This window comes from Crocuta crocuta, unplaced genomic scaffold (genome assembly GCF_008692635.1).
Source record: "Crocuta crocuta isolate KB4526 unplaced genomic scaffold, BGI_CrCroc_1.0 scaffold246, whole genome shotgun sequence".
Taxonomy (NCBI): Eukaryota; Metazoa; Chordata; class Mammalia; order Carnivora; family Hyaenidae; genus Crocuta; species Crocuta crocuta.
Window position 1 is genome coordinate 812,094 of NW_027531902.1, and position 22,980 is coordinate 835,073.

The 22,980-nt window shown below is 43.2% G+C and overlaps 1 protein-coding gene across 5 annotated transcripts in view; it reads right to left on the reverse strand.

Moving 5' to 3' along the window:
- LCLAT1 (lysocardiolipin acyltransferase 1) overlaps positions 1-9,391 on the reverse strand; it is a 173,820-nt gene extending 164,429 nt beyond the window's left edge. For 2 of the 5 annotated variants that reach the window (XM_077774086.1, XM_077774081.1), the window contains exon 1: positions 9,262-9,391. The gene's annotated coding sequence lies outside the window, so the exon portion shown is untranslated. Of the gene's footprint in view, positions 1-3,664; positions 3,687-9,064; positions 9,210-9,240 lie in introns of those variants that run through there. The other 3 variants (XM_077774083.1, XM_077774084.1, XM_077774085.1) reach the window with 3 other exon arrangements.
- Positions 9,392-22,980: the final 13,589 nt, after the last annotated feature.

Genomic DNA, 22,980 nt, shown 5'->3' on the forward strand with positions numbered 1-22,980 from the left:
ACAGTATGGCATGAGCATTAAGGACAGACATAGAGATCAGTGCAGTGGGATGGAGAGTTCAGAGACAAACCCATTTTTCTATATAACCACAATATGAGCCTGCAACTGCACTCCTGGGCATTTATCCCGGTGAAATGAAAACTTCAGTTCACGCAAAACACCTGTATATGAATGTTTATAACAGCCAAAAACTAGAAATAACCCAAAATATCCTTCAATGGATACACCCACACCAAATACTAATGATCTTAAGGAATACCAAGAAAAAAGAACCAACCATTGATACAGGCAACAGCCTGGATGAACCTCCATGGAATTATGTTAAGTAGAAAAAGACAATTCCCAAAGGTTACACACTGCATAAGTCCATTTATAGAACATTCTTGCAATGGCAGAATCACAGACAGGGAGAACATACTAGTGGTTGCCAGAGAAGGGGGTGTGTGGCTATCCAAGAACTACATCAGGAATCCATATGGTGAGACTATTCTGTTTCTTGTCTGTATCAATGTCAATATTCTGGTTGCAATATTGTACTACAATTTTGCAAGATGTTACCAATGGGGGAACGTACATGGGTTCCTTTTGTATTACTTCTTGCAACTGAAAGTAACTCTATAATTACCCCCAAAATAAAAAGTCTTAAAAGAAAGGCAGGGGAAGATCTGACCACAGAGAGAAGAAGAAAAGGCAATGTGACCACAGATGCAGGAAATGGAGTGATGTGGCCACAAACCTAGAAATGAAGGAAGTCACCAGAAACTAGAAGAGGCAAGGAACATATTTTCCCCTAGAGCCTTTAGAGGCAGCACAGTCCTCCCGCACTTTGACATCAGCCAGTGGGTCTGATCTTGGACTTCTGGCCTCCAGAACTGTGAACAAAATTAATTTCTGATGTACTAAGCCACCAGGTTTGTACTATTTATTACAGCAGCCACAAGAAACTAATATAAATACCCATCTCCTAGAAATGCTGTAAAGAAGAAGTATGTATGGAAAATGCCCTGGAGAAGTCAGAAGCACAACCGCAAAAGAGAAAACAGATACAATTTTAGTGTTCTTAATTCAAAATTAGAATATTAACACCCTTAATTTTTAAGAGTTAAATAAATCTGAGATAAAGAGAGAAATAAATATAGCTATGGGAACAATTATGTCCAATGTAGCCTGAGTTCCCTGAAGATTAGCCCACTCAAAACACAAGAACTATTTATAACAGTAGCTCTAGCAAAGATTCACTCTTGATTAACTCTGACTTCTAAGATTATTTCTTCCCAGAAGGCAAGAGAAGGTAAATTGGGCTGGTTTCATTACAACCATAAATAAACTCAGCAAAATAAGGTTACTCTAGCACCCCCTAGACCACTCTACATTATTTCAATCCTGCTTCTACACCTCTCTCCCATTCTTACAGAGAACAAAGCAAACATAGTTCTTCCCTTAACTTAATCAATTGGTCCTAATTAACAGCCATGCTTAAAATACAACTTCAGTTTCAATTTGTAGTTATTCACATCGACAAGTATGTTAATCCAGTAATCCACAAACTCTCCAATTTGAACACTACATCATAAAATATCATTATGTATACACAAAAATTAAAACCCAGTAATATGCTTTTACTAAATTTCACAATGATATAATAGTATACGCAAGAGTATTAAGAGTGCCAGGGTGCATCCGACTCTTGATTTCAGTTCAGGTCATGGTCTCACATTCATGGATTTGAGCCCCGCATTGGGCTCTGACAGTGTGCAGCCTGCTTGGGATTCCCTCTCTCCTTCTCTCTCTGCTCCTCCTGCATGCTTCCTCTTGCTCCCTCTCTATCTCTCTCTCTTTCCTAAAATAAAAAACTGGAAAAAAAAGTGTGTGTGCATGTATGTATGTATGTATACATATATATATATAGAGAGAGAGAGAATATAGAGAGAGGAGGGGAACGAGAGAGAGAGAGACGCCAAAACAATCACAACACAGGAAAGAGAAAAAGGGCAAAAGGATGTCTCACTTAAAAATCCACATTATAGGGGCGCCTGAGTGGCTAGGTTGGTTAAGTGTCCGACTTCAGCTTAGATCATGATCTCACAGTTCGTGGGTTTGAGCCCCGCATCAGGTTCTATGCTGACAACGCAGAGCCTGGAGCCTGCTTCAGATTCTGTGTCTCCCTCTCTCTCTGCCTCTCCCCACTTGTGCTCTGTGTGTCTCTCTCCCAAAAATAAACATTAAAAAAAATTAAAACTCCCATATTATAAAAAGAATCACCTTGTGCAGCTACAGTCAATTATGTTCAGCATGGATATACAGAAACTTTGAGCATAACTTGTAATACAAAGCATACTCTTATTCAAAATCATAATCTCCTACAATTAAAGCCACATAAGTATATTTACATAGAGTATATTTTCAAATTTAAACTGGATTAAAACAGGCAAAACAGCAGACTCTGGAACTAGGCTGCCTAGGTTCAAACCTATGTGATTTAATGTTTCTGGGCCTCAGTTTCCTCAAAAGTAAAATGAAGACTATAATAGTATTTTCCTCACAGGGGCACCATGAGAATTAGAGGAATTACAAACTTACAGCACTTAGGACTGAAACCAGTATGTAGTAAGCACTCAACAAATATTAGGTTTTACTAGTATTATTAATAACTACTAAAAGAGAGTGTCACCAAGACTGCCTATGGACCACATGGTTCACAGCTGCCATGCTTACCTTTCATCACAGAAAACCTACAGGTGACAAGAGGTGACAAAAATCTCAGCAATCTCCGTACAGAAGGCACTGACTTATCCCCATCCTCTAGACAGTAAACGCAAGGACAGGAATTGCATCTTATTCGACTGTCCCCATCACCAAGTTCATGGTTAAGTGTCCAAAAATGTTCAAGTTAACACACATTATGGTGTTCAAGCCACTCCTAGTTACCATCATTTCCCTCTGTAAGCCTACAAAGGCAAATTTTTACTTAAAGGCCACACAATAAAGACACAATCCTAAGAAAGCATTTGTATTACAACAGGAGAACAGACACAATAAGAGCCACAAACAAAGCTGCCTTCCCCAAGACACCGAAACATTCCTGTGGGGAAAGAGTTACTATCGGAGCTAAAAACAACCCCTTTCCTTCCACACTCCCAGTCACAAAGAACCCTATGAATGGTGGACATGCTAACTTCTCCTCCTCCTCATTCTCTTAGGCCTAACTTCCGTCATTTGCTTTGTGACACCTGTCCGTACCTGACCAGACTTGTTTGGTCACCCACACACCAAATCCCCGACCCATGAGTTCTCCCAAAGGGATTAACTATACACTTAAAACAGAAAACGGAGGTGAGCTCTTATTGAGGTGGAAGAACTAGGGGTAGTAAAGCCTTCCCTTGACTGTCTCCATAGCAGCAATCTACTTCCTGTGAGGAAGTTAACAATTTCAGTTTTCAGAAACCTCAACTGTCAAAGTCGGCTGATAAAAGTGGTTAATCACCCCTGGTCAGCTTTCACTAATGGTGCCCCTCAGACGTGCCTTCCATCTGCCTCGGGGGTTATCACAGTAGGATCCCCGCATCCCCACTGCCAGATAGAGAGGACCAGGTGAAGATGTGCTGGCTGAAAGGTCACCCAGGCCTAATTTTCGAGCTTTCTCTCACTGCTACTGGGAACTCACCACAGGCTTTTCTCAGCTCCATCACTACATCCAAAATCTTGCAGCCAAAGGGACCACGGGAGTCCTCATTATCCAAGAGCAATTAGCATAGCATGGAAAAAGCCATACAGTGACTTCTCTTTACATTTCACAATGATGAAAAAGAGACTAGATTAGAATTTTCACCTTCAAAAATGAAACAAAATATAAAAATAACTTATTTTCATAATAAATCTTACATTAACCAAAATTTAGGTTACACTTGCAACTACACACTAATTCTTAGGACAAGGCATTAATAAGGAATTGGGACGTACTCTTGTGGCCAAACTGAAAAACGGCATGATATGACAATCCTGATTTCACGTTTGCCTTTTGCAAGTCAATTATCACAAAAGAAAAATTGTTGATTTCATCATTTATTCCTCTGAAGCCTCTCATGCTCCTTTTTAAATTCTTTTTTTTTAAATTTTTTTTTAAATTTATTTCTAGGAGAGAGAGAGAGAGACAGCGTGAGCAGGGGAGGGTCAGAGAGAGAGGGAGTCACAGACTGAAACAGGCTCCAGGCTCTGAGCTGGCAGTCAGCACAGAGCCCGACGCGGGGCTCGAACCCACAAACCGCGAGATCATGACCTAAGCAAAAGTCAGACACTTAACCGACTAAGTCACCCAGGCGCCCCAACTCCTTTTTAAATTCTTATAAAACATCTCTCTCATCATCATTCCTGCTGGTTTTCCTCATCAAGTTAATCGGCCTAACTAACATGCTAACATGGCCAATTTCACTAGCACCTCTTTAAACAGAAAGTGCACAAATCTCAGCTGTGCAACTTGAATTTTTACATACATACACACACACACACACACACACACACCCATGTAACTACCGCTAAACTCAATATATAGGACACTTCCAACACCCCAAAAGGTTGCCAGAGGAACCACCATTTCGACTTCTCTGACCAGCAAATAGCTGAACCTGTTTTGGGATTTCATTTAAATGGAATCATATGGAATACAATCTTTTGTCTGGCTCCTTACATCTATGAAATCCATCCATGTAGACGCATGTATCAGCAGTTCATTCTTTCACTGCTTTTTTAATGTTTCCTTTTATATATATACCACAATGGACTCATCCATTCTAGTGCTAATGTACCTTGGGCTTTATCTAATTTTTAGTGATTATGAATAAAGGTTCTACAAAGACATTTTCACTTTTTTTTTTTTTTTTTTAGACATAGAAATCCATTCCCCTTGGGCATGTACCTAGGAATGGATTTGATGGATCACGGGTAGGATCAGACACAACCACAGTTTTCCAAAATGCCTGTACATTCCCACCAACAACATATATGAGATTCAGTTGCTCTACATCCTTGCCAATACTGGCATTAGCAATCTTTTAAATCTTAGCCATTTTGGAAGGTGTGTAGTAGTAGCTCACTGTTTTTGATTTCCATTTCTTCATTGATTAATAATGTTGAGCACCTTTTTTCTAATGTTTTATTTATTTTTTGAGAGCAAGAGAGTGTGAGTGGGTTAGGGGTAGAGAGAGAAGGGGACAGAGGATCCAAAATGGGCTCTGTGCTGACAGGCTGACAGCAACCCAACGTGGGGCTTGAACTCACAAATGGTGAGATTGTAACCTGAGCCAAAATCAGATGCCCAACCTACTGAGCTACCCAGATTCTCTAGTATAAAGTATAAAGAGCCTGTTCAGAACTTCTGTACATTTTTAAATTCTTTTTCTTATTAATTTTATACATACACACATATACACATTCTGGGTAGGGGTCCTTGGTCAGATATATGAATTGCAAATTTCTTCTTCTAGTCTGTATTTTGCCCCTTACTTTTTCTTGAATGTTTATTTTTGAGAGAGGGGGAGGGAGAAAGAGCAAGGGAGGGGCAGGAAGACAGGGGGTCTGAAGTAAGCTCTGCACTGACAGCAGGGAGGCCGATGTGGGGTTCCGTCTCATGAACCCTGAGGTCATGACCTGGGCTGAAGTAGGACGCTCGAGGGACTGAGCCACTCTGGCACCCCTGCACTTCATTTTCTTAATGGTGTAGCAGGAGAGAAGTTCTCAATTTTAATGAAGTCTCAAGTCAAATTTATCAGTCATTGTTATAGTCACTGCTTTCAGAGTCCTTTTTAAGAATTTTACTCTAGTATTACTAGAGTACTAGTTCTCTGACTTGTGCTTCTGTTTGAACAGTTCTCAGCCTTGCTCTGAATGCATGAAATCCTGCATCTCTGCAAGGTTTCCAATTTCACCTTGCAGTCAATTTGGAATGCGTTCATTCATGTTATATGGTCAGATGCTAGACAACTTTAGTGTTATGAATGCTTGAGTGGAGAGCACTTTTTCATTTGTGATTACTTCCATATTATAACAGACATCTGTACAAATATATTAAAACCCTAATGTAAAAATAAATGAAAAAATGTTATTCTAACATTTTTACCCCCAACACACTTTGCGAGGGAAGAGGATTCTTCCCGCTCCTGTTTCATGGCTTCGGTCCAGTGGATCCACCTTTACACTAGACCCTGCTGACTTTTTTGATATAATTTAAGTTTTCTGTAGTCTATGAAACCAGAACCCTAGAGGAAGTCAGAAGCCTGGTTCTAGGAAACTTTATTGACCCAACAACATCAAAGGGCTTACAATTCTCCCAAAACCCAGTAACAATGAACTTTCTGCTCTACCCTTTCCCTAAATTAACAGTATCTCCAATCTGCAACCATACAGTTACCAAAGTAGCAAAACAAACAACACCTGACTCTACTTGGTTAGCAAGGGTTCCCCTCTCCCCCCTCACTATTCTTCACACGCAGTCTTCCATCTGCCTTCAAAATGTGTGTGGCAGACTCTGAACTCTGGTCTGCCAGTTAATGTCCTGGTTCACTGCCTCACCACCTCTTGCTTGGAGTATGCAAACTGTCCTCAACTGGTCTCCTGACATTCTGGGTGTCACCCTGCTACCAAAATCATCTCTCGAGAACATAAACTTGATCATACGACTCATTTGATTAAGATCCTCCTACAGGTTCCACTGGCTACAGGATAAAGTTACTCTCTCAGCTGAGAATCTCCAATCATTCCTGGGTTCTCTCTCAGCAATTTCTGCAAAACTCTTGTCTGACCCCTGGACACCAATGCACTCTCACTTGTCCAGACTCCCCACTGCTAACTCCTTTGACGAGAAGCCCTTTCTCCTTTCTCCTGCAGTCACTCTTCTTCTATGTTAGCCATGGCCACCCCAACAAGAGCAACCGCTCCCTTGTATGTATTCCCACAATTCTCTGTACCCAGCGCAACTATATCTGAGTCCCTTTCACACTGCATTAGTTATTTATCTTATTCACTGGTCTACAAACTTTTGGACCTGAGACTTCTCCCTGAGCTCCACGATAATAAGGTCAGGAATTAATCTTTACACGCCAAAGACTTGGCAGGGCAATTCCATAAAGGCTCAAAGAAAGAATGAATATCTGAGCCACTTTTAGTCATATCCTTTTTTTTTCTTTAGAGACTAGAATACTTCATGCAAATACATCAAAGCAATGAACCTAATGTAAGCTTTCTTTTAAAAGTCACCCAGCAAATTATTCTTTCGGAGTTTAATAAAAACTAAATCTTGACTATTGATTTGTGCTTCCTGTTAGAAATTAATCAACTCTTTGTTTTACAATAATTTTAAAAATAAAGGGCACCAAAAGTAAGATGAATATACCACTTAACCAAAGTAACTGTAGTCATCACTATATAAATCACTGCTGGATGCCAACGGAATGAAACACAATTATTACTTATAAAATATAACCCAAAAAATCACAAACAAACTTACTTCATTGAAAAATGTGTTCCTATATATCCCTTTAACACATAACAAATCTGTATAATACTGGAAGACCATATGGCCATTAAGAACAGAGTTGTTTCATTCGGTGCCTCAGTTTCCTCATCGGTATAACAAAGAGAGGAAAGTACTTCACAAAATTGCTAGGTGACTGAGTCAGCACAAATAAGGTCCCTGGCAGAGTAACCTCATAGTAATAAATGTCAACTGCTATCACTGAATATTTTTAACTTTATTAAGCCCTTTCATATATACATTGTCTTGTTTTGTTTTGTTTTCTTTTTTTTCCCTCACAATACAATGAGACTGTTTGGACAAGAAATACTGTGCCCGTTCCAGAGATGAAACACTGACAAAGAGGTTATATGATTTCCCTAATGTATTTTAATTGGCAGAACAGGAACTAGAAACCACACCTACCCCAGCCCCAGGCCAAACTGACCAAATCTCCTGGTAGCAGTTTGCAAGAAAAAGTCTTTTAGGTTTTCCCCACTGTTTCCTCTAGATGGTCAGCAAGAGCCAAGTGGGGGCAGATGAACTAACCCATTAGCTCAATTTAAAAGGTAAGAGAACCCTCACTTTCACAGTACCTGACACACAGTGGGCACTAAAAGACAAAAACCACCAACGGCTGACTCACAAAGTGCTACCGTGTTTCTCAATGACAGAACAAAGCAACATCAAGCCTGCTATCAAAAAAAAAAAAAAATGACTCACTATTTCTAGCTATCACATCGAAATAAAATGTGGCAACAGAAACTTTTTTTAAAAAAGAAAAAACTTTTAAAAATTGATAATTTTCTTTTACTCTCAAAAATCAATACTTTCGCAAAAAGGACTTTCATTAAGACATTTTTGAAAACTCAACTAATTACATTCCATGACGTGTCTTTGCCCAAATAAGCGACTGACATGTATAGACAATATTTCATCTCTGAAAGCCCTTCACCATACTTTTCATTATTTGCCTGGGCTTACACTGAATCCCAATACTCAGCCGTATCTACAGCCACGTGCACATGGAATACAGTTAATGAGGTTCAAAGGCAGATGCAATATTCCGAGGAACCCACCTGAAGCAGGTAAGTACAAAGGAACCGAAAGGTCCCTGAGGCATCTCAAGTGCCCTACCATTATTTCTTCTCTCCAAAGAGCAGGTAGAAGTTAAGACACACCTTAAGGATCTGACATGACAGCAGCTCCGGGCTGGGGCCTACCTTTCCTTTCGTGGCACCGCCACTCGGGCACCTATGGGCAGGCATCTGGTGCCTGAAGGATACACAGATCAGGGCTGGCACGTGGCGGACACTTGGGACATTTTACACAAGTGATTTAACAGTGGCAGAAACAGGACTATGATGGAGGCGAGGCAGCTCACAGACCCGCTCACGTCTGGAACAGGAAGGTCCTGACGCTAATCTGTACAGGCCAAGGGGACACCTGGCCCTCCCGACCCAGCAGCCGCATCGTCCTAGCCTAGCCGGCCCACGCGGCGCCACAGCCCCCCGACGTCTCCCCAGGCTCCGGGAGTAGCTTCTCCGCACCTCCTCTCACCTGAGCCAGCGACGCCGCACCGGCGTCAGGACCCCAACTCCCGGCCGAGTGACCGTTACCTGGGCCGCAGCCCGGGGAAAACCTCGGCTCAAAGGGAAGAGCCCGTGGGACTGCTCCCCCTCCGCCAACTCGGGGATACCCCGGCCGCCGCCATTTTACCGGCGCGTAACCCCCACCTGACAGTTCCAGCCTCCCACCTGTGACCAGCAGAGGACAGCGAGCGTCACCGTGGGGGACGCGTGGCGACCTGGAGAATCCGTGGGGGGTCACAATCTCCAAACAGAACCCGCCGCTAACTCATCCCGAAGCGGGGAGGCGTCCGGCCCGTCGCCCTAGTAATGCGTCCCGGTAGGCTCCATCCTGATTGGCTGCGAGCTCTGTGACGTAACGGCGTCCCCGGCTGCGTGGGAAGCCCGGGTTCCCGGCGCCCCGCCCCTGCTCCCCTGCGGGGGGCACCCCGGGCCCTGGTAGTCGAGGGCTCCCTTAAAGGGGCCGCTCTCTCTTCCTCTTCTGGCCTCCGGGAGAGGGAGGCGGTGCCAGGGCGAGGAACAATAGCAATGGGAAGCCACGGGGGCCGTTGTCCCAGCTAACCTCCTCGTCCAGCCAACCCCTAGTTTCAGACTGGAAAACAGAAATCTGGGGGATTTAATATACACGCCTAATATACTAGCTCGAGGTCCCCGGGGCAAATCAGTAGTAGAACCAGTTCTAGAACTCTGGCTCCTGATATGCAGAGCCAAGTTCTCTCTAACAGGCGCAGTATTTCCCCACTCCTAGAGAAACTTAAATCCCCCCAACCCCGAGCACCCAGCCATTCCTAACCCTCGTAAAAGGTGTTAATAACTTTCTACTGTGGTGTATCCGCCCCCTAACCTGCTAGACTCAACTCCATAATGGTGGGATGTGGTTAAACCTCTTCATTTCCCACGCTACGCCTTCTTCCTGCTGGCCTTCAACAAAGATCCAGAGTGAAAAATCTAAAAAAATAACAAACATGGTCACGCGTCACACACAGCCACGCAGAAGTCATTCACGTATGTTTATGTATTTTATTTGCTTATTCAACACGGCGGAGGGGATGAATTTTCTTTTTCTAAGCACAAGGGTCCCGTCCTCACAAAATTTATAGCGTAAAAATAATGGCCATATAGGTTTGGGATGCAGAGTTTCAATACAGCAAAATTACCCCCCCGCCCAGTTTCTTTGTGAATCAAAAGTTCCTGAGCTCCTTTCCTAAATGGGCTTCACAACCTCTCCAATTTTGTTCAGAAATACGGAAATATTTAAGATGTGCTAAAATTGCAATAGAAAACGACCAGAAACAGCAGAAGGGAAACACCAATACAAAAGCCGACTCTGCCAATTATCTATAACTTCAGGCCTCATTTTTAGCTTTAAAATATGATTGCTAGGATAAAAGATCTCCATTCCCCTCCCCCTCCCCCCCTTGCAAGTTTTTAAGTTTCTTGTCAGAGACCAGGGGAAAAACCCTGAAGGCACTGGAGCTAGGTTTTGAAAGCAGGGACGATGCAAATAGTTTATCTTTGCATCTCTGTAACTGCTAGAGCTGAGGGAGAGAACTCTGTGTATTTGAATACAGCAGATGTTAAATAAAGGTTATCTGACTTGAATGAATCACACTGGTTTCTTCTCTATTTCACCTTCTAGTCTTTGGCCTTTCTTGAGGGTAAAGGTAGGACCTAAAGGAAAGAATAGAAACTGGAATCTTGGGGGTATTCGCTTTTTTTTACCCAAGATACTCCCGACACCCACATTTGTGAGTTTTCTACACCACACAACTTTCCAGTTCTCTCTGGACACAAAGGGGTGTCCTCCATTGTAACTCAATTCACTACTAACTACTCAGAGTTAGTGCAGACCCCACAGGCTAAGGGCTCAGTCCTGCAAGACTGTCCCCCACTACAAAAGTGGGGGCCTCTGAACCTCTGACCATCCAACCAGGGATTCCCAGGCCCTGCGTGCTCTAGTTCTAATTTGCTAGAACAGTTCACAGTATTTACATTTACTGGTTTATTGTCAAGGATGCAAACTCAGGAACAGCCAAATGGAAGAGATGCACAGGGCAAGGTACGGATGGGTGGGAGGGGAGCATGCTCCTCTAAGCTTGCCACCCTCCAGGCACCTCAGTGTGGGTACCAACCCAGAAGCTCTTAGAACTCCATTATTTAGGGTTTCTTAGCAGAGATATCATTACAAAGGTATGATTGATTAAGTCATTGGTCATTGTTCAACTTCCAGCCCCTCTCCCCTCCCTGGGGGTAGGTCAGTTAGCTTGAAAGTGTTTCTCCAGGCAACCAGCAACCCCCACCCCTTGGAGTCAAACTTATTAGCATAAATTCCTGTAGAAAGGGGCTTGTTAGGAATGACAAAAGACCCTCCTATCACCAATTACTCACCAAAATACTAAGATATTAGAAGCTCTGTGCTAGCAATGGGAACAAAGACCAACTATATATTTATTATAGCACAGTATTACACAATGTACAAGGAAAAAGACTGAAGGAGAAATCCAAGAAGTATGGCATTCAAGCACCCTGGCTCAGCCCCACTAAGGACATTACAAGACTTCAGCCCAAACCATCTCTTTGCAATTTTGGCAAATGTGTGCTATCATCCAGGAAATTAGGGGACCCACCCCCTCCAATAAATGGACTCCAACAGTGTACAAGGGACTTCTGAACATTTCCTGTGGTGTTTATCTGCCGGAGCTTTCCACACTGATCACTTTTGTACTGTCTGCTCAACTCACTGCTTAAATTTCATGAACTTACAATACAGTTGGGCATCTCTGATCATAAACTTTATAATTTAGGTAAATACCAAGGAAGAAAAGGGTTCAAACTGTATAGAAGGCACTTTTGTCCTACTTCAGGCTATAACCCTATTAATAATTTATTGACTCTTGATAAGGTCCTTTGCCCTAGGAATGGGGTCCACTAGGCTAAAACTGTTCTTGAACCCCAAGCCCTGTTGGAATTATAGTTTTCTTAGATTCTCTCCATAGAATTTTCCCAAAATGAATCCCATCACCAATCTAGCCCCTAGTAAAAGAACATGGAAACAGTACAGAGAAAGCTCAACTGCCAGCTTCTTCCACTTACTAGTTATGTGGCCTTAGTCAGGTCATGCGCTCTCTCTGACACTCAAGTGCCTTTATCTGTAAAACAGAATAATCTTTCCTTTTCAAATTGTTGTAAAGGAGAGAGAGAGAATTCATCTGATAGCAAGCTCTTGTCTTGTACCTCACTTCTAAGTGTGGTTCCTCCAGTGCAGAGTGTTAAAGCTGTCCGTGGGTTTGGAAGCCAAACAAATCTTAATTTAAATCCCCTTGCTGACACTTGGTAAACTGAAAATTTGGTTAAGTCACTTAACTTCCCTGGGCCTGCTTCTTATCTGATAAACCTGGCTTTTAGTGCCTACATCAGGATTGTTGAGCATATTCAAAGAAATAGTAAAAACTATCTGCCATTTATTGAGTACTCTCAGTGTGCCAAGTACCATGTCAGCCCTTCAAACACACCACTGAATTCTCAAAACATCCTTTTGATGAGTGGGGGAGGATGAAACTCAGGATGCTAAAGCAAATGCCCAGGGGCTCGCAGTGGGTGTGGTCAGAGTAAAGGATTTAAGTGTAGGTCTCTGACACTGATGCCCTTACTACTAACCCTTCTGCCCAGCTATATACCAAAGGTTCCTTTGGGATAATTAGCATATGATCCAAAGGTCCTCACAGTTCATGCTGACCCCCTTAGATCTCCACCCCAGTCTTTCAAGCTTGCTCCTTCTAGGCCACTTACCAGCCAGCTAAGCCATTCGCCACTGCCTTATGTCCACATATATCCTCCTCTTCAGCTACTTCTCTCCTACACAAAATAAATGACTACGAACCCTGGCCTAAACTGTGCCCATTAGGAAGACGACTCTCACCCTGAGTAGGTCTGCAGTGAAGTAGCCGTCCATTTTCCTCTTGTATCGACAGATCAAGCTTATCAACTTTCAATCACACTCAGGTTTTTCCTTCTCTATCATCTGGTCAAAGGGACTTCCATGGATTAAGGAAGAGGCATTGGTGCGACAGTAGTAGGAGAAATGGGGATCCATCTGTTTGGGCAGCTTCTGTGTGTCCACTGGGCCTGCTCAAATTCAATTTTGGATGTACCACTTCCATTTTAAAAGACTGCTGCTAACCCCACACTCAAGAGCTGGTAGCTTTGACAGATCTGATATTGCCCAGTTCATGATGGACAATTTGACTGACATAATCACTTGCCCTGTGGTCAGATGCTCAGATTCCATCAGGGCTCAGTAGCATTCCAGAAGATGCTTTCTAAATGTACATGGCTCTCTCCTGCAGGTGGGCATGGCCATGCTCCAGAACCGTGGAGGGCGGCACCAGAATTCTTGTTTTGGGACTTGCCAGAAGCCCTGCATGGTCTCACCTCCACAACAGATACCTTTGGTTTCATGAGATGTGTCAGGTGGTATGGCCCAAGTGACAGGGCTGCTTGTACCATGCATGGGCTGGACATTTCTTGATCTGAGCCAGACCTTCCACAATCTGAAGAGTTCTACCAAGTGTTATGCTTCTTTCTCCAAGTGGCAGAAAATACAAGGTGCAGTAAATTGTCCTTGACTTTGGAGGATGTCCTGACATTACCTAAACCATTGGATCACTTCACCACCCAAAGAAAGTCTATGCTTTAGATAATAGCATTATGCCAAAGTTATTTTCTTTGTTTTTATAAATGTTCTACACTGATATAAGATATTAACTTAAGGACAAGCTGGGTTAAAGGCATACAGAAAATTTAGTTCTCCCTTTGCATGTCTCCTGTAAGTCTAAAGTTATATCAAAACTTTTTAATTTTTATAATAGTAACTGTTATTTAAATATGTCATCGATGTAACAGTCTTCTGAATTTTTCTGGGGTTTATCCACTTTCTGGAATTTACGTGTCTCATCAAGACATACAAAATACTTGCATCTTTGCTCATCAGATTTGACTAGCATGATATTTTAATATGATAGATCAGTGTAGTAGTGTGTAGAATGGCCAGATGGTCCAGGTCTCTTTGGAACACATTAGGGCAGAAAACAGAAAATGAACATAGTCCTAGAGCAAGACTATAAAAGTAATATTGTCTGTCCCATTTGAATGTTATTTTCCCCTGAATGTTTTGTTTATTAGCTTTGTTGGGAGAGAGGGAGCAATACCAGGGGCTTTGTTCGTCTTTTCTTGCCACAGTAGGTCCTACTCTATGGGTCAATGACCAATATGAGGGCTCTGTCAACTCTTGAGTATGTCCATTCCAAGTGTACATTCAGAAATCAGGGAAATGATCACCAGGTTGGTAAATGGAACTGGTGGACCCACAGTGAGACAGTCCTGAGAGAAGACTTCATTTGTTATCTGACTCAAATATGCCCCTACTTTAACAGGGGGCCCATGATGGTGCTTTGGATCCCTGGATATCCCCACCAACTTAGACCCTAGATCCAACATCTCTCAAAAGTTCAGGGTATTCCTTATTCCCCAGTCAATGGTTATCTGGAGACTAACCATAAATCCCTGGAGCAGGACTGAAGAAATATAAATATACTTGCCATTGCTGTCCCAGGTCCTTCCTCATGGACACCCAATCTCTCCGTTAGTCCATGTGTTGTAAGTCTGGGAATATGATCAGTTCTTGAAATCACTTAACAGATCATGACTAGCCATTGAAGTGAGCTTGACCTCAGCCTTCCACTCATCCTTTCTTAATCTTTTCTGATTAGATATTAAGCAATACCCTTTCTTGCCACTCATCTACTTCTTGTTCCTAGAAACACTGTGTTCTCTTATTCATCTCCATAGTTCAGGTCAGTCTCCCTGGCTGTCACGGTGGTCTCTGCTATTCTAAATTTTTTAAATTGTTTTGTAATTTATTTTTGAGAGAGAGATAGAGACAGCATGAACAGGGGAGGGTCAGAGAGAGAGGGAGACACAGAATCTGAAGCAGGCTCCAGGCTCTGAGCTGTCAGCACAGAGCCCAATGCGGGGCTTGAACCCACGAACTGTGAGATCATGACCTGAGCCAAAGTCGGACGCTTAACCGACTGAGCCACCCAGGCGCCCCATGGTCTCTGCTATTCTAGAATCCTGTTATCTCCATGTACTAGGGGATCCTATTCTATCTAACAGCACCTTCCACCAGCAGCCCTAGTCTACAGAATTCAAACACCACTGAGGTTCTCAGTGATACGGGTGCTCCTTCTGGAGCATTTGCTATTTGACTTCAAGCATAAGCATTTGTCCTTAATAGTCATCCAGGTCCTCCTGAAGAACATAGTCAGCTGAAAGGTTTTCTGGTCTTATTTGGTCAGTGTACTTTAGCACACTTACTTCTCTAGGCTTTTTGATTCCTGTGTCCACATTCGGCCATGATAGTTCTGGTATCTCTACTTTATTTAATGTGGTTATTACTTTCCTCAGTTTCTAAGAATCAGGCCAGCACTATATTAGAACTGGTTCCAAGAGTTGTTAACACAGTATTAAAAACTGTCATGGGAATGTGCCTCTATTAGCAAATTTCCCTAAACCAGCATTATATTCTACCCCCTTAACCCAAAACACTTGTGATACACACACAGTGAGCTAGATCCTGCAGCTACTGTGGTCAATAATCTTTTCTCTCCTTTATAGCCCCAGAAGCTTCCCCATCAGATCAGGGTGAGATGTGACCCATTTTAAAGAAGGGTGGCTTCTGTGTTCCAAAAAGGCAGAGAGGCTCACTTCTGCAGGTATAGACAGTTCAGGGAATCTGAGGGTTCAAGGTTCTTCAGTGCATCTACTCAGATATCCCAAACCTAAGTCTCAAGGCCCTTCCCGCCCACCCCAGTTTTATTGAGATATAATCAATATATAATCTCTAAATGTAGGGTGTAAAACAGATGATCTGATAAACACGTACACTGTGAAATGATTACCACAATAAGGTTAGCTGACACATCTATCACCTGAAATAGTTACCCTTTGTATTTGTGTGTGTGTGTGTGTGTGTGTGTGTGTGTGTGTGTGGTACCTGGAACATGAATTATACCACAAAGTTTTTCAACCTTGAGACAAGGGGACCAGCCACTTATATTCCTATGTCAGTCAGTTGTTGACTGCTGGCTGCCATTAGGAACCAAAGCTCACAGCAGCAGAGGGATGGGTAACCCATCTGGGATGGGCACACAACAACATTCACTACAGACACAACACAAAAGCTAAGTAACTGTTAGCTTTTTAAAAGAATACGTATATGGGTGCCTGGGAGGCTCTGTCTGTTAAGCGTCTGACTTCAGCTTCAGCTCAGGTTATGATCTCATGGTTTGTGAGATTGAGCCCTGCATCAGGCTCTCTGCTCTCAGCACAGAGCCTGCTTTGGATCCTCCATCTCCTCCTTCTTTGGCCCCTCCCCCACTTGTGCACTCTCTCAAAAATAAATAAACATTTAAAAAAAGGGAGGGGGGGAAATGAAGGAAGTTGCCCTTAAAAAAAAAAAAAAAAGAATACATCTATGATCTCACCTGACTCAAATACTGGAGAATGCTGTATAAGAACCCATTGCAGTAGCTGCTTTTGGGAAGAAGAATTGAACACCATTGAACTAACACATCAATGTATTGCCTTTTGTACTGTCTGAATTTTAACCAGATGCACATATTACCATTTTAATTTGGAGGAGGAAAACATTAAAATTTCCTTTAATATGCCTATAACATTAGGACATGATGTTAAACCACTCTACTGCCCAGAAGGTCAGTTTTCCTCAAGTTTCAGAATCCTTCCCTAAGCCTACACCAGAGTATCACAGCTGATGAATTCCTCAACCCCATGAGCCATTGATTTAATGGTCACATTTAATAGGGCACTCTGCAGTGCTCAGGGAAACTCTAGGACAATCAGGAAATCCCAAGTCCTTGTTCTTATTGTACTTTTGTTATTTTGGGGATACTCTACGCCCATGTAATTGCTTCCTACTCTTCAAAATGGGATCATAATGAGGTAAAATATGTACTCAATAACAGAGCTCAGAAAGAGGCAAGCAAGCCACTGCCTCTCCCTCCTGAGGAATGACTCTCCTCAGTGCTGATGAGTGGCAGAAACACAGAGCCCAGTGCTACCAGAGGTCACAGGTACCTGACAGGAGGCCACAAGCTAACCATTTCTTATAACTCAGTTTCCCTGTCTGCAAAAATATCCCTGTGACTGCGGCTTAGCATACTCTTAGTTACCCAGCCATGTTCAGGAACTGAGAAGTATTTGGAAGTAAGGGCTTTGATTTCCTGAGAAGGCAAGGTGACTTAGGTGGTTCAGGAGTCTCTGCGCTGGAATGAGTGGCTTAGAAGACAGCAGTAAATTGATGTCAACACAAACCAGTGGCGGAATCTAATTCTGACCTTTTTTGCTCCTCTAGCTCTAACAGGTGTGTGGGTGACCCTCCCACACACACAGACACTTTTTGCTGGCATGTCCAGCTTGCGTCTCCCAGCTCCCTGGCCCTTGTGGCAGAGTTCAGCCAATGGGAGGCCCTGACAGGAGTCTGCAGGGTGGGCTGAGAAAGAGACCAAGGCATTTGTTCCCCAGGCTCCATCCCTGTGGGCTATGCGGTGACTGTAGCTTTATACTTCACTTAAGGTCATGACTCCTCTCCTACAGCTCAGCACTCACTGAGTTCTGGGACCCATTGCCTCCCCATCCTTTCTGGATGTATGGCTTGCCCAACTTACCATATCTAGCCCTGGGGTACTTCATCACCCTCTATTAATCTCCCTTAATTTAGGCTCCACCTTTATGATAATCCCTTTCCTTCTCTCCAAATGTCCCTTCTGAACATTCCATTTGTTTCTTGCCAATATACTACCTGATACACCAATGGACTAACTTTCACTTAGGCTAATAAGATTAAAATGCCAGAAATAAATTTAGAAGCCTGGTGATGAACCACTCATATGACAATATGAGACATATGACAATATGACATAAACATTTGTCCTACTGCTATCTGACATAAACCCTTGCATCAATAAAGAATGCTTGCAGCTATAGGTAACAGCAAATTTGATTTACAATGGCTTAAACCACATGGGTATTTTGCATTAATTAACTCAAAAGTATAGATGCAGGCAGTCTCAGAATTGGTTTTATAACTCAAGGATTACAGCAAGGACCCTAGTTCTTACCACCCTTCTGCTCTGCCTTCCTTAGCATGTTGGTTTTAAATTTTCATACTTGTTGCCCCATAGCCACACAATGGTTGCCACAACTCCAGGAATCACAAAGGCAGGAAACAGTAAATAGAGGAAAAGCCTCCTTATGAGGCTTCCTTTTTATTATTTTTTAAGTTTATTTATTTATTTTGAGAGAGAGAGAGAGAGAGAGAGCGTGCATGAACAGGGAAGAGGCAGAGAGAGTGAGAGAGAGAGGGAATCCCAAGCAGGTTCCGCACTGTCAGCACAGAGCCCAATGCAGGGCTTGACCTCACAAACTGTGAGATCATGACCTGAGCCAAAACCAAGAGTTGGATACTTAATCAACTAAGCCACCCAAGCACCCTGAGTCTTTCTCTTTTTATTCAGGAAGGAAAATCCTCTCCAGAAACTTCCCAACCCATGTCCCTGATAGTCCTATGGGCCGGAACTTAGTCACATGTCGACCTCTATCTGTAAGGAATGTGGGAAAGCAGGCATCTGACTTTCTAGAATCTATAGGGGGAGGTGACAAAAGAAAAGGGATTTAGGAATTGAAATTGAGCAACCAGCCAACACTGTTTATCACATCCTGTGATGCCAGTGACCCCTTCAGCCCAACTATTCCTCTCTGAGAAGTTACTTGTCTTCCAGTAAGAAATGTCTGTTACCTCTTCCCCATTATTTCTTTAAATGGTAATGAACTTTAAAAGCCCAATCCCAATTCCTTCAGCATCTATTTATTACCTCCGTTGAATGATCCCTGAGGTCTACATAGTCCATCTGGGTTGGCCATCCAGAAAATTGTACTAACTATATTTTCTTATTTCCTGTGTTCTTGCTACTCTGGTATATGGGGCTTGACTCCCAGATATGGCAAACAACTTGCCTGGGAGCCTGCCTTTCATATATGTAAACTAACCAATCCAGAGCTCACCCCTACCCTACCCCACTACCTCCTCCCCCCTACATCTCTTCTCTCTGGGTCTTATGCTCCAGGTTTAATTTCCCTGCCTTACTATCCCATGGTCAGGTACCAGACAAGTTGGGACATCTCCTATACCCCAGAGCCTGCTGAAATTACTCCAACTAACCAACCCTAAACCTGCTTACTCTGCCTGTCCCTTCCTATGGAAACCACAATAAAGGTTTTTGCCCACCTTTCCTTCCCACTGCTTCATCTCCTGACTGAACCTGGTAGCTCCCCACATGGCCACTGTAGTATTCAGGGTCTCCTCCTCCTCCTCTTGGAAACCATGCCTAACCAACAGCTTTGCAATGGCAGTCTTATGTGTTGATCTCACCCTACCTGAATAATAATAAAAGGTACATTAAAAAAATTTTTTTAATGTTTATTTACTTTTGAGAGAGACAGAGTGTGAGCAGGGGGGTTGCAGACAGACTGGGGAGACACAGAATCCAAAGCAGTCTCCGAGCATCAGCACAGAGCCAGATGCAGGGTCTGAACCCTCGAGCTGTGAGATCATGACCCGAGCCCAAGTCAGACACTCAACCGACAGAGCCACTTGGGCGCCCCCAAAACATACATTTTAAAGCAAAACCCTTCTTCATAATCTACTCCCCTTGTTGGTTTCCTATCTATTGCCCTCTCTATCCAGGGACCAGCTCTGTAGGATTATTTGTCCTGGACTACAATTGGTCATGTCTTACCATCCTCATATTCCGCATGGTCTTCCCACCAGACTTCTACGAGACAAACACATCTTTTCCTGCTAATATTGTCACTGCTGGGAAGTATAATTTAAGGTATGCCAAAGACCACATGCTTTTAGCATTGAGGAAGAAGGCCCAAATGGCATTATGGGAAAGGAATGTCATCTGCTACCAACTCAATTATTTAATTTTACTGTAATCCAAGAAATCATATATCGTTCTCATTTTACAGATGTAAAAGTGTGTATTAGTTTTCTACTGCTGCTGTAAAAATTGCCACAAATACAGTGGTTTAGAACAACACAGATTTATTCTCTCACAGATGTAGAGGTCAGAAGTCCAAAATCACTTTTACTTTGGGCTAATGTCAGGATGTTGGCAGGGCCGGTCCCTCCTTGCCGGGAGCCGCTCTGGCCTCTATGGATGGCAGTCACAGCAAGGAAATGGCAGTGTTTGCACAGCTACTGNTGACAGGACAGAGATGCCTGCCTGATGATCAGAAAGAATCACGGGGCTCTCTCACTCTCTCTCTCGCCCACACCGTCCATCCTTCAGGGACCCCTGGACCTGCTGGAGCCGGCTCAGCCTCCAGCACCTCCTGGAGGCTCTGAAGGGAGAATTCACTCCCTGCAGTTTTCAGCTTCAAGTGGCCCCTCTGCTTATTTGGTGTGTGGCCCTGTCCTTCAAACACATCACTGATCTCTGCTCTCCACATCTCATCACCTTCTCCTTTTTCACAGTCAAGTGCCTCCCTTTTTCTAAACTGAAGTGTAGTTGACACATAATGTTGCATTAGTCAGGTGTACAACATTGGACAAATCTGTATGTTATACTGTATCTCTCATTCCCCCCTCACCTCTGCCTCCCTCTCATAAGGACACTTGTGATTACATTTAAGGCTCACCCAAATAATCCCAGATAATCTTCCCATGTCAAAATTTGTAATTTCATTATAGCTGCAAAATCTCTTTTGTCATGTAAGGTAACATTCATAGGTTACAGAAATTAGGACTGCATGGTTTTGAGGGCAATTAGCCCGTCACACTGGATCTCACTGAGCCGAAATAATATTGTCAGCACAGCATTCCTGCATGCTGCAAAGGCTGTGTCCTTCTGGAAGGTCTAAGGGAGAATCGTCTCCTTGCCTTTTCCAATGCCTAAAGACCACTTGCACTCCTTGGCTTGTGCCTGCTTCCTCTCTCTTCAAAGATAGCAGTGGAGCCTCTTCAAATCTCTCACTGACTGCAATGCAGCTTCCTTCACTTCCCCTTCTTTGACCCTGACCCTCCTGCTTCCCTCCCTCTTTCCCTTGTTCAGAGGTTTTTGGCCCAAGTGTAGGAACTAGTCAGTTGTGTAGCCAGAGAGTCCCCGTGCCTGTGACAGAGTGTCGCTTCCTTTGTCCTATCTTCTGCGTATTTGGGGCGATAATGTTAGCCTCCTGGGGCTATGACTACATGGCACTTGCTTGTGATAAATGGTCATTTCCTTCCTTTTCTTCTTACTGACTAGCTTACTGACTGGCCAGAATTTCTGAGTATCCTGAAGCGCGTTGTGTGACACAGAACCTAAAAGTCACCATTTTTTTCATGAGGGAGAGAAAGGCATCTGAGAAAAAAAATGCCAAATGGAGCCAACAAGAGAGTAAACCACCTTCATCTCCAGGGATTCGCAGCCACAAATGCCCCCAGACTCCAACATGCAAACCAACGCCCAGGATCAGACACAGTGTGTTACTCGAGTCTCTAAGAAATGGAGCCTGATTCTTTCCGTTGCCTGGCGATGAGAGATAATTCCCACAGACAAATAAGAGGCAGCGAACATCTGGACACTGTCCACCTTACAAACAAACAAGGGCATACACGTTGCTGGCTGTACCAAGGTCACAAAGCCCTTTTGCTTGAGGTGTTGTGCGTGGTCCATGATGGTGAAACACAACAGTCAAGACGCCAAGCCTATTTCCAGGATTCTCTCAAAAGAAGAAAATGTACCCATCTTTCCATCAGTTATATCTCTATGTGTTTAGAAGACAGAAAAAGAAAGAAAAAGGCAGTATTCTCTATTCCTAGATAAATGAAAACCATCTTGCAAAAAGGGCCCAGATTTCCGTTTTCCCCTGAGATTCTTCATAAGGCGCTGTAAATGAGGGTTGCCCCACCCTTGCCGAAACTTGCTGTAGGCTTCAGATTCAGGTTGTAAACTTCACCTTGGATCCATTTCCTATGTCTTAATCTCTGTATCTACTATTTCCACCCATGGCCATAAATGTTCAATGATCATATTCAGCTTACTTTGGTCACCTCAGTCAACTTAGGGAAACAGGAATAAATAAATGTAAAGAATGACAAGAAAGAGAAGAGGGGACAGGAGAGGCTAAATCTTCAGTTTACCACCGTGAAGCACTGTCCAGTTCATAGACCTGCAGGCAAGCTACTTACAATGCACTTAAGATGTATTACAGTCATGGCTTCAAAGATGGTAAATAGGGGCGCCTGGGTGGCTCAGTTGGTTAAGCATCTGACTCTTGATTTCGGCTCAGGTTGTGATCTCATGGTTTGTGAGTTCAAGCCCCACATCAGGTTCTGTACTGACATTGTAGAGCCTGCTTAGGACTCTCTGTCTCCCTCTCTCTCCGCTCCTCCCTGCTTGTGCTCTCTCCATCTCTCCCTCTCTCTCTCTCAAAAAAAAAAAATAAATAAAAAATGGTAAATATAGTAGAGAGAAATGGAGATGATTGAGTTCTGCATCATTTGTCAACCTGATGATTTGAGGCAAATGAGTCTAACATCTATGAGCCTCAGTCTCCCCATCTGTTACATGACAGTAATAATTAGTTTCAGGGAGACGTTCCAAGGCGTTAGCACATGTAGGAGATGCTTAGTAGATAGAGGTTGCTTTCTTTCCCCTTCTTTTCCCTCTGTCTGACTTTATCTAATTTGGCTTATGAATCTGTTCCAGCTAAATGCCTCTAGGGAGAGGAAAATGTGAATGTCAATCAACCCAGAAAGAA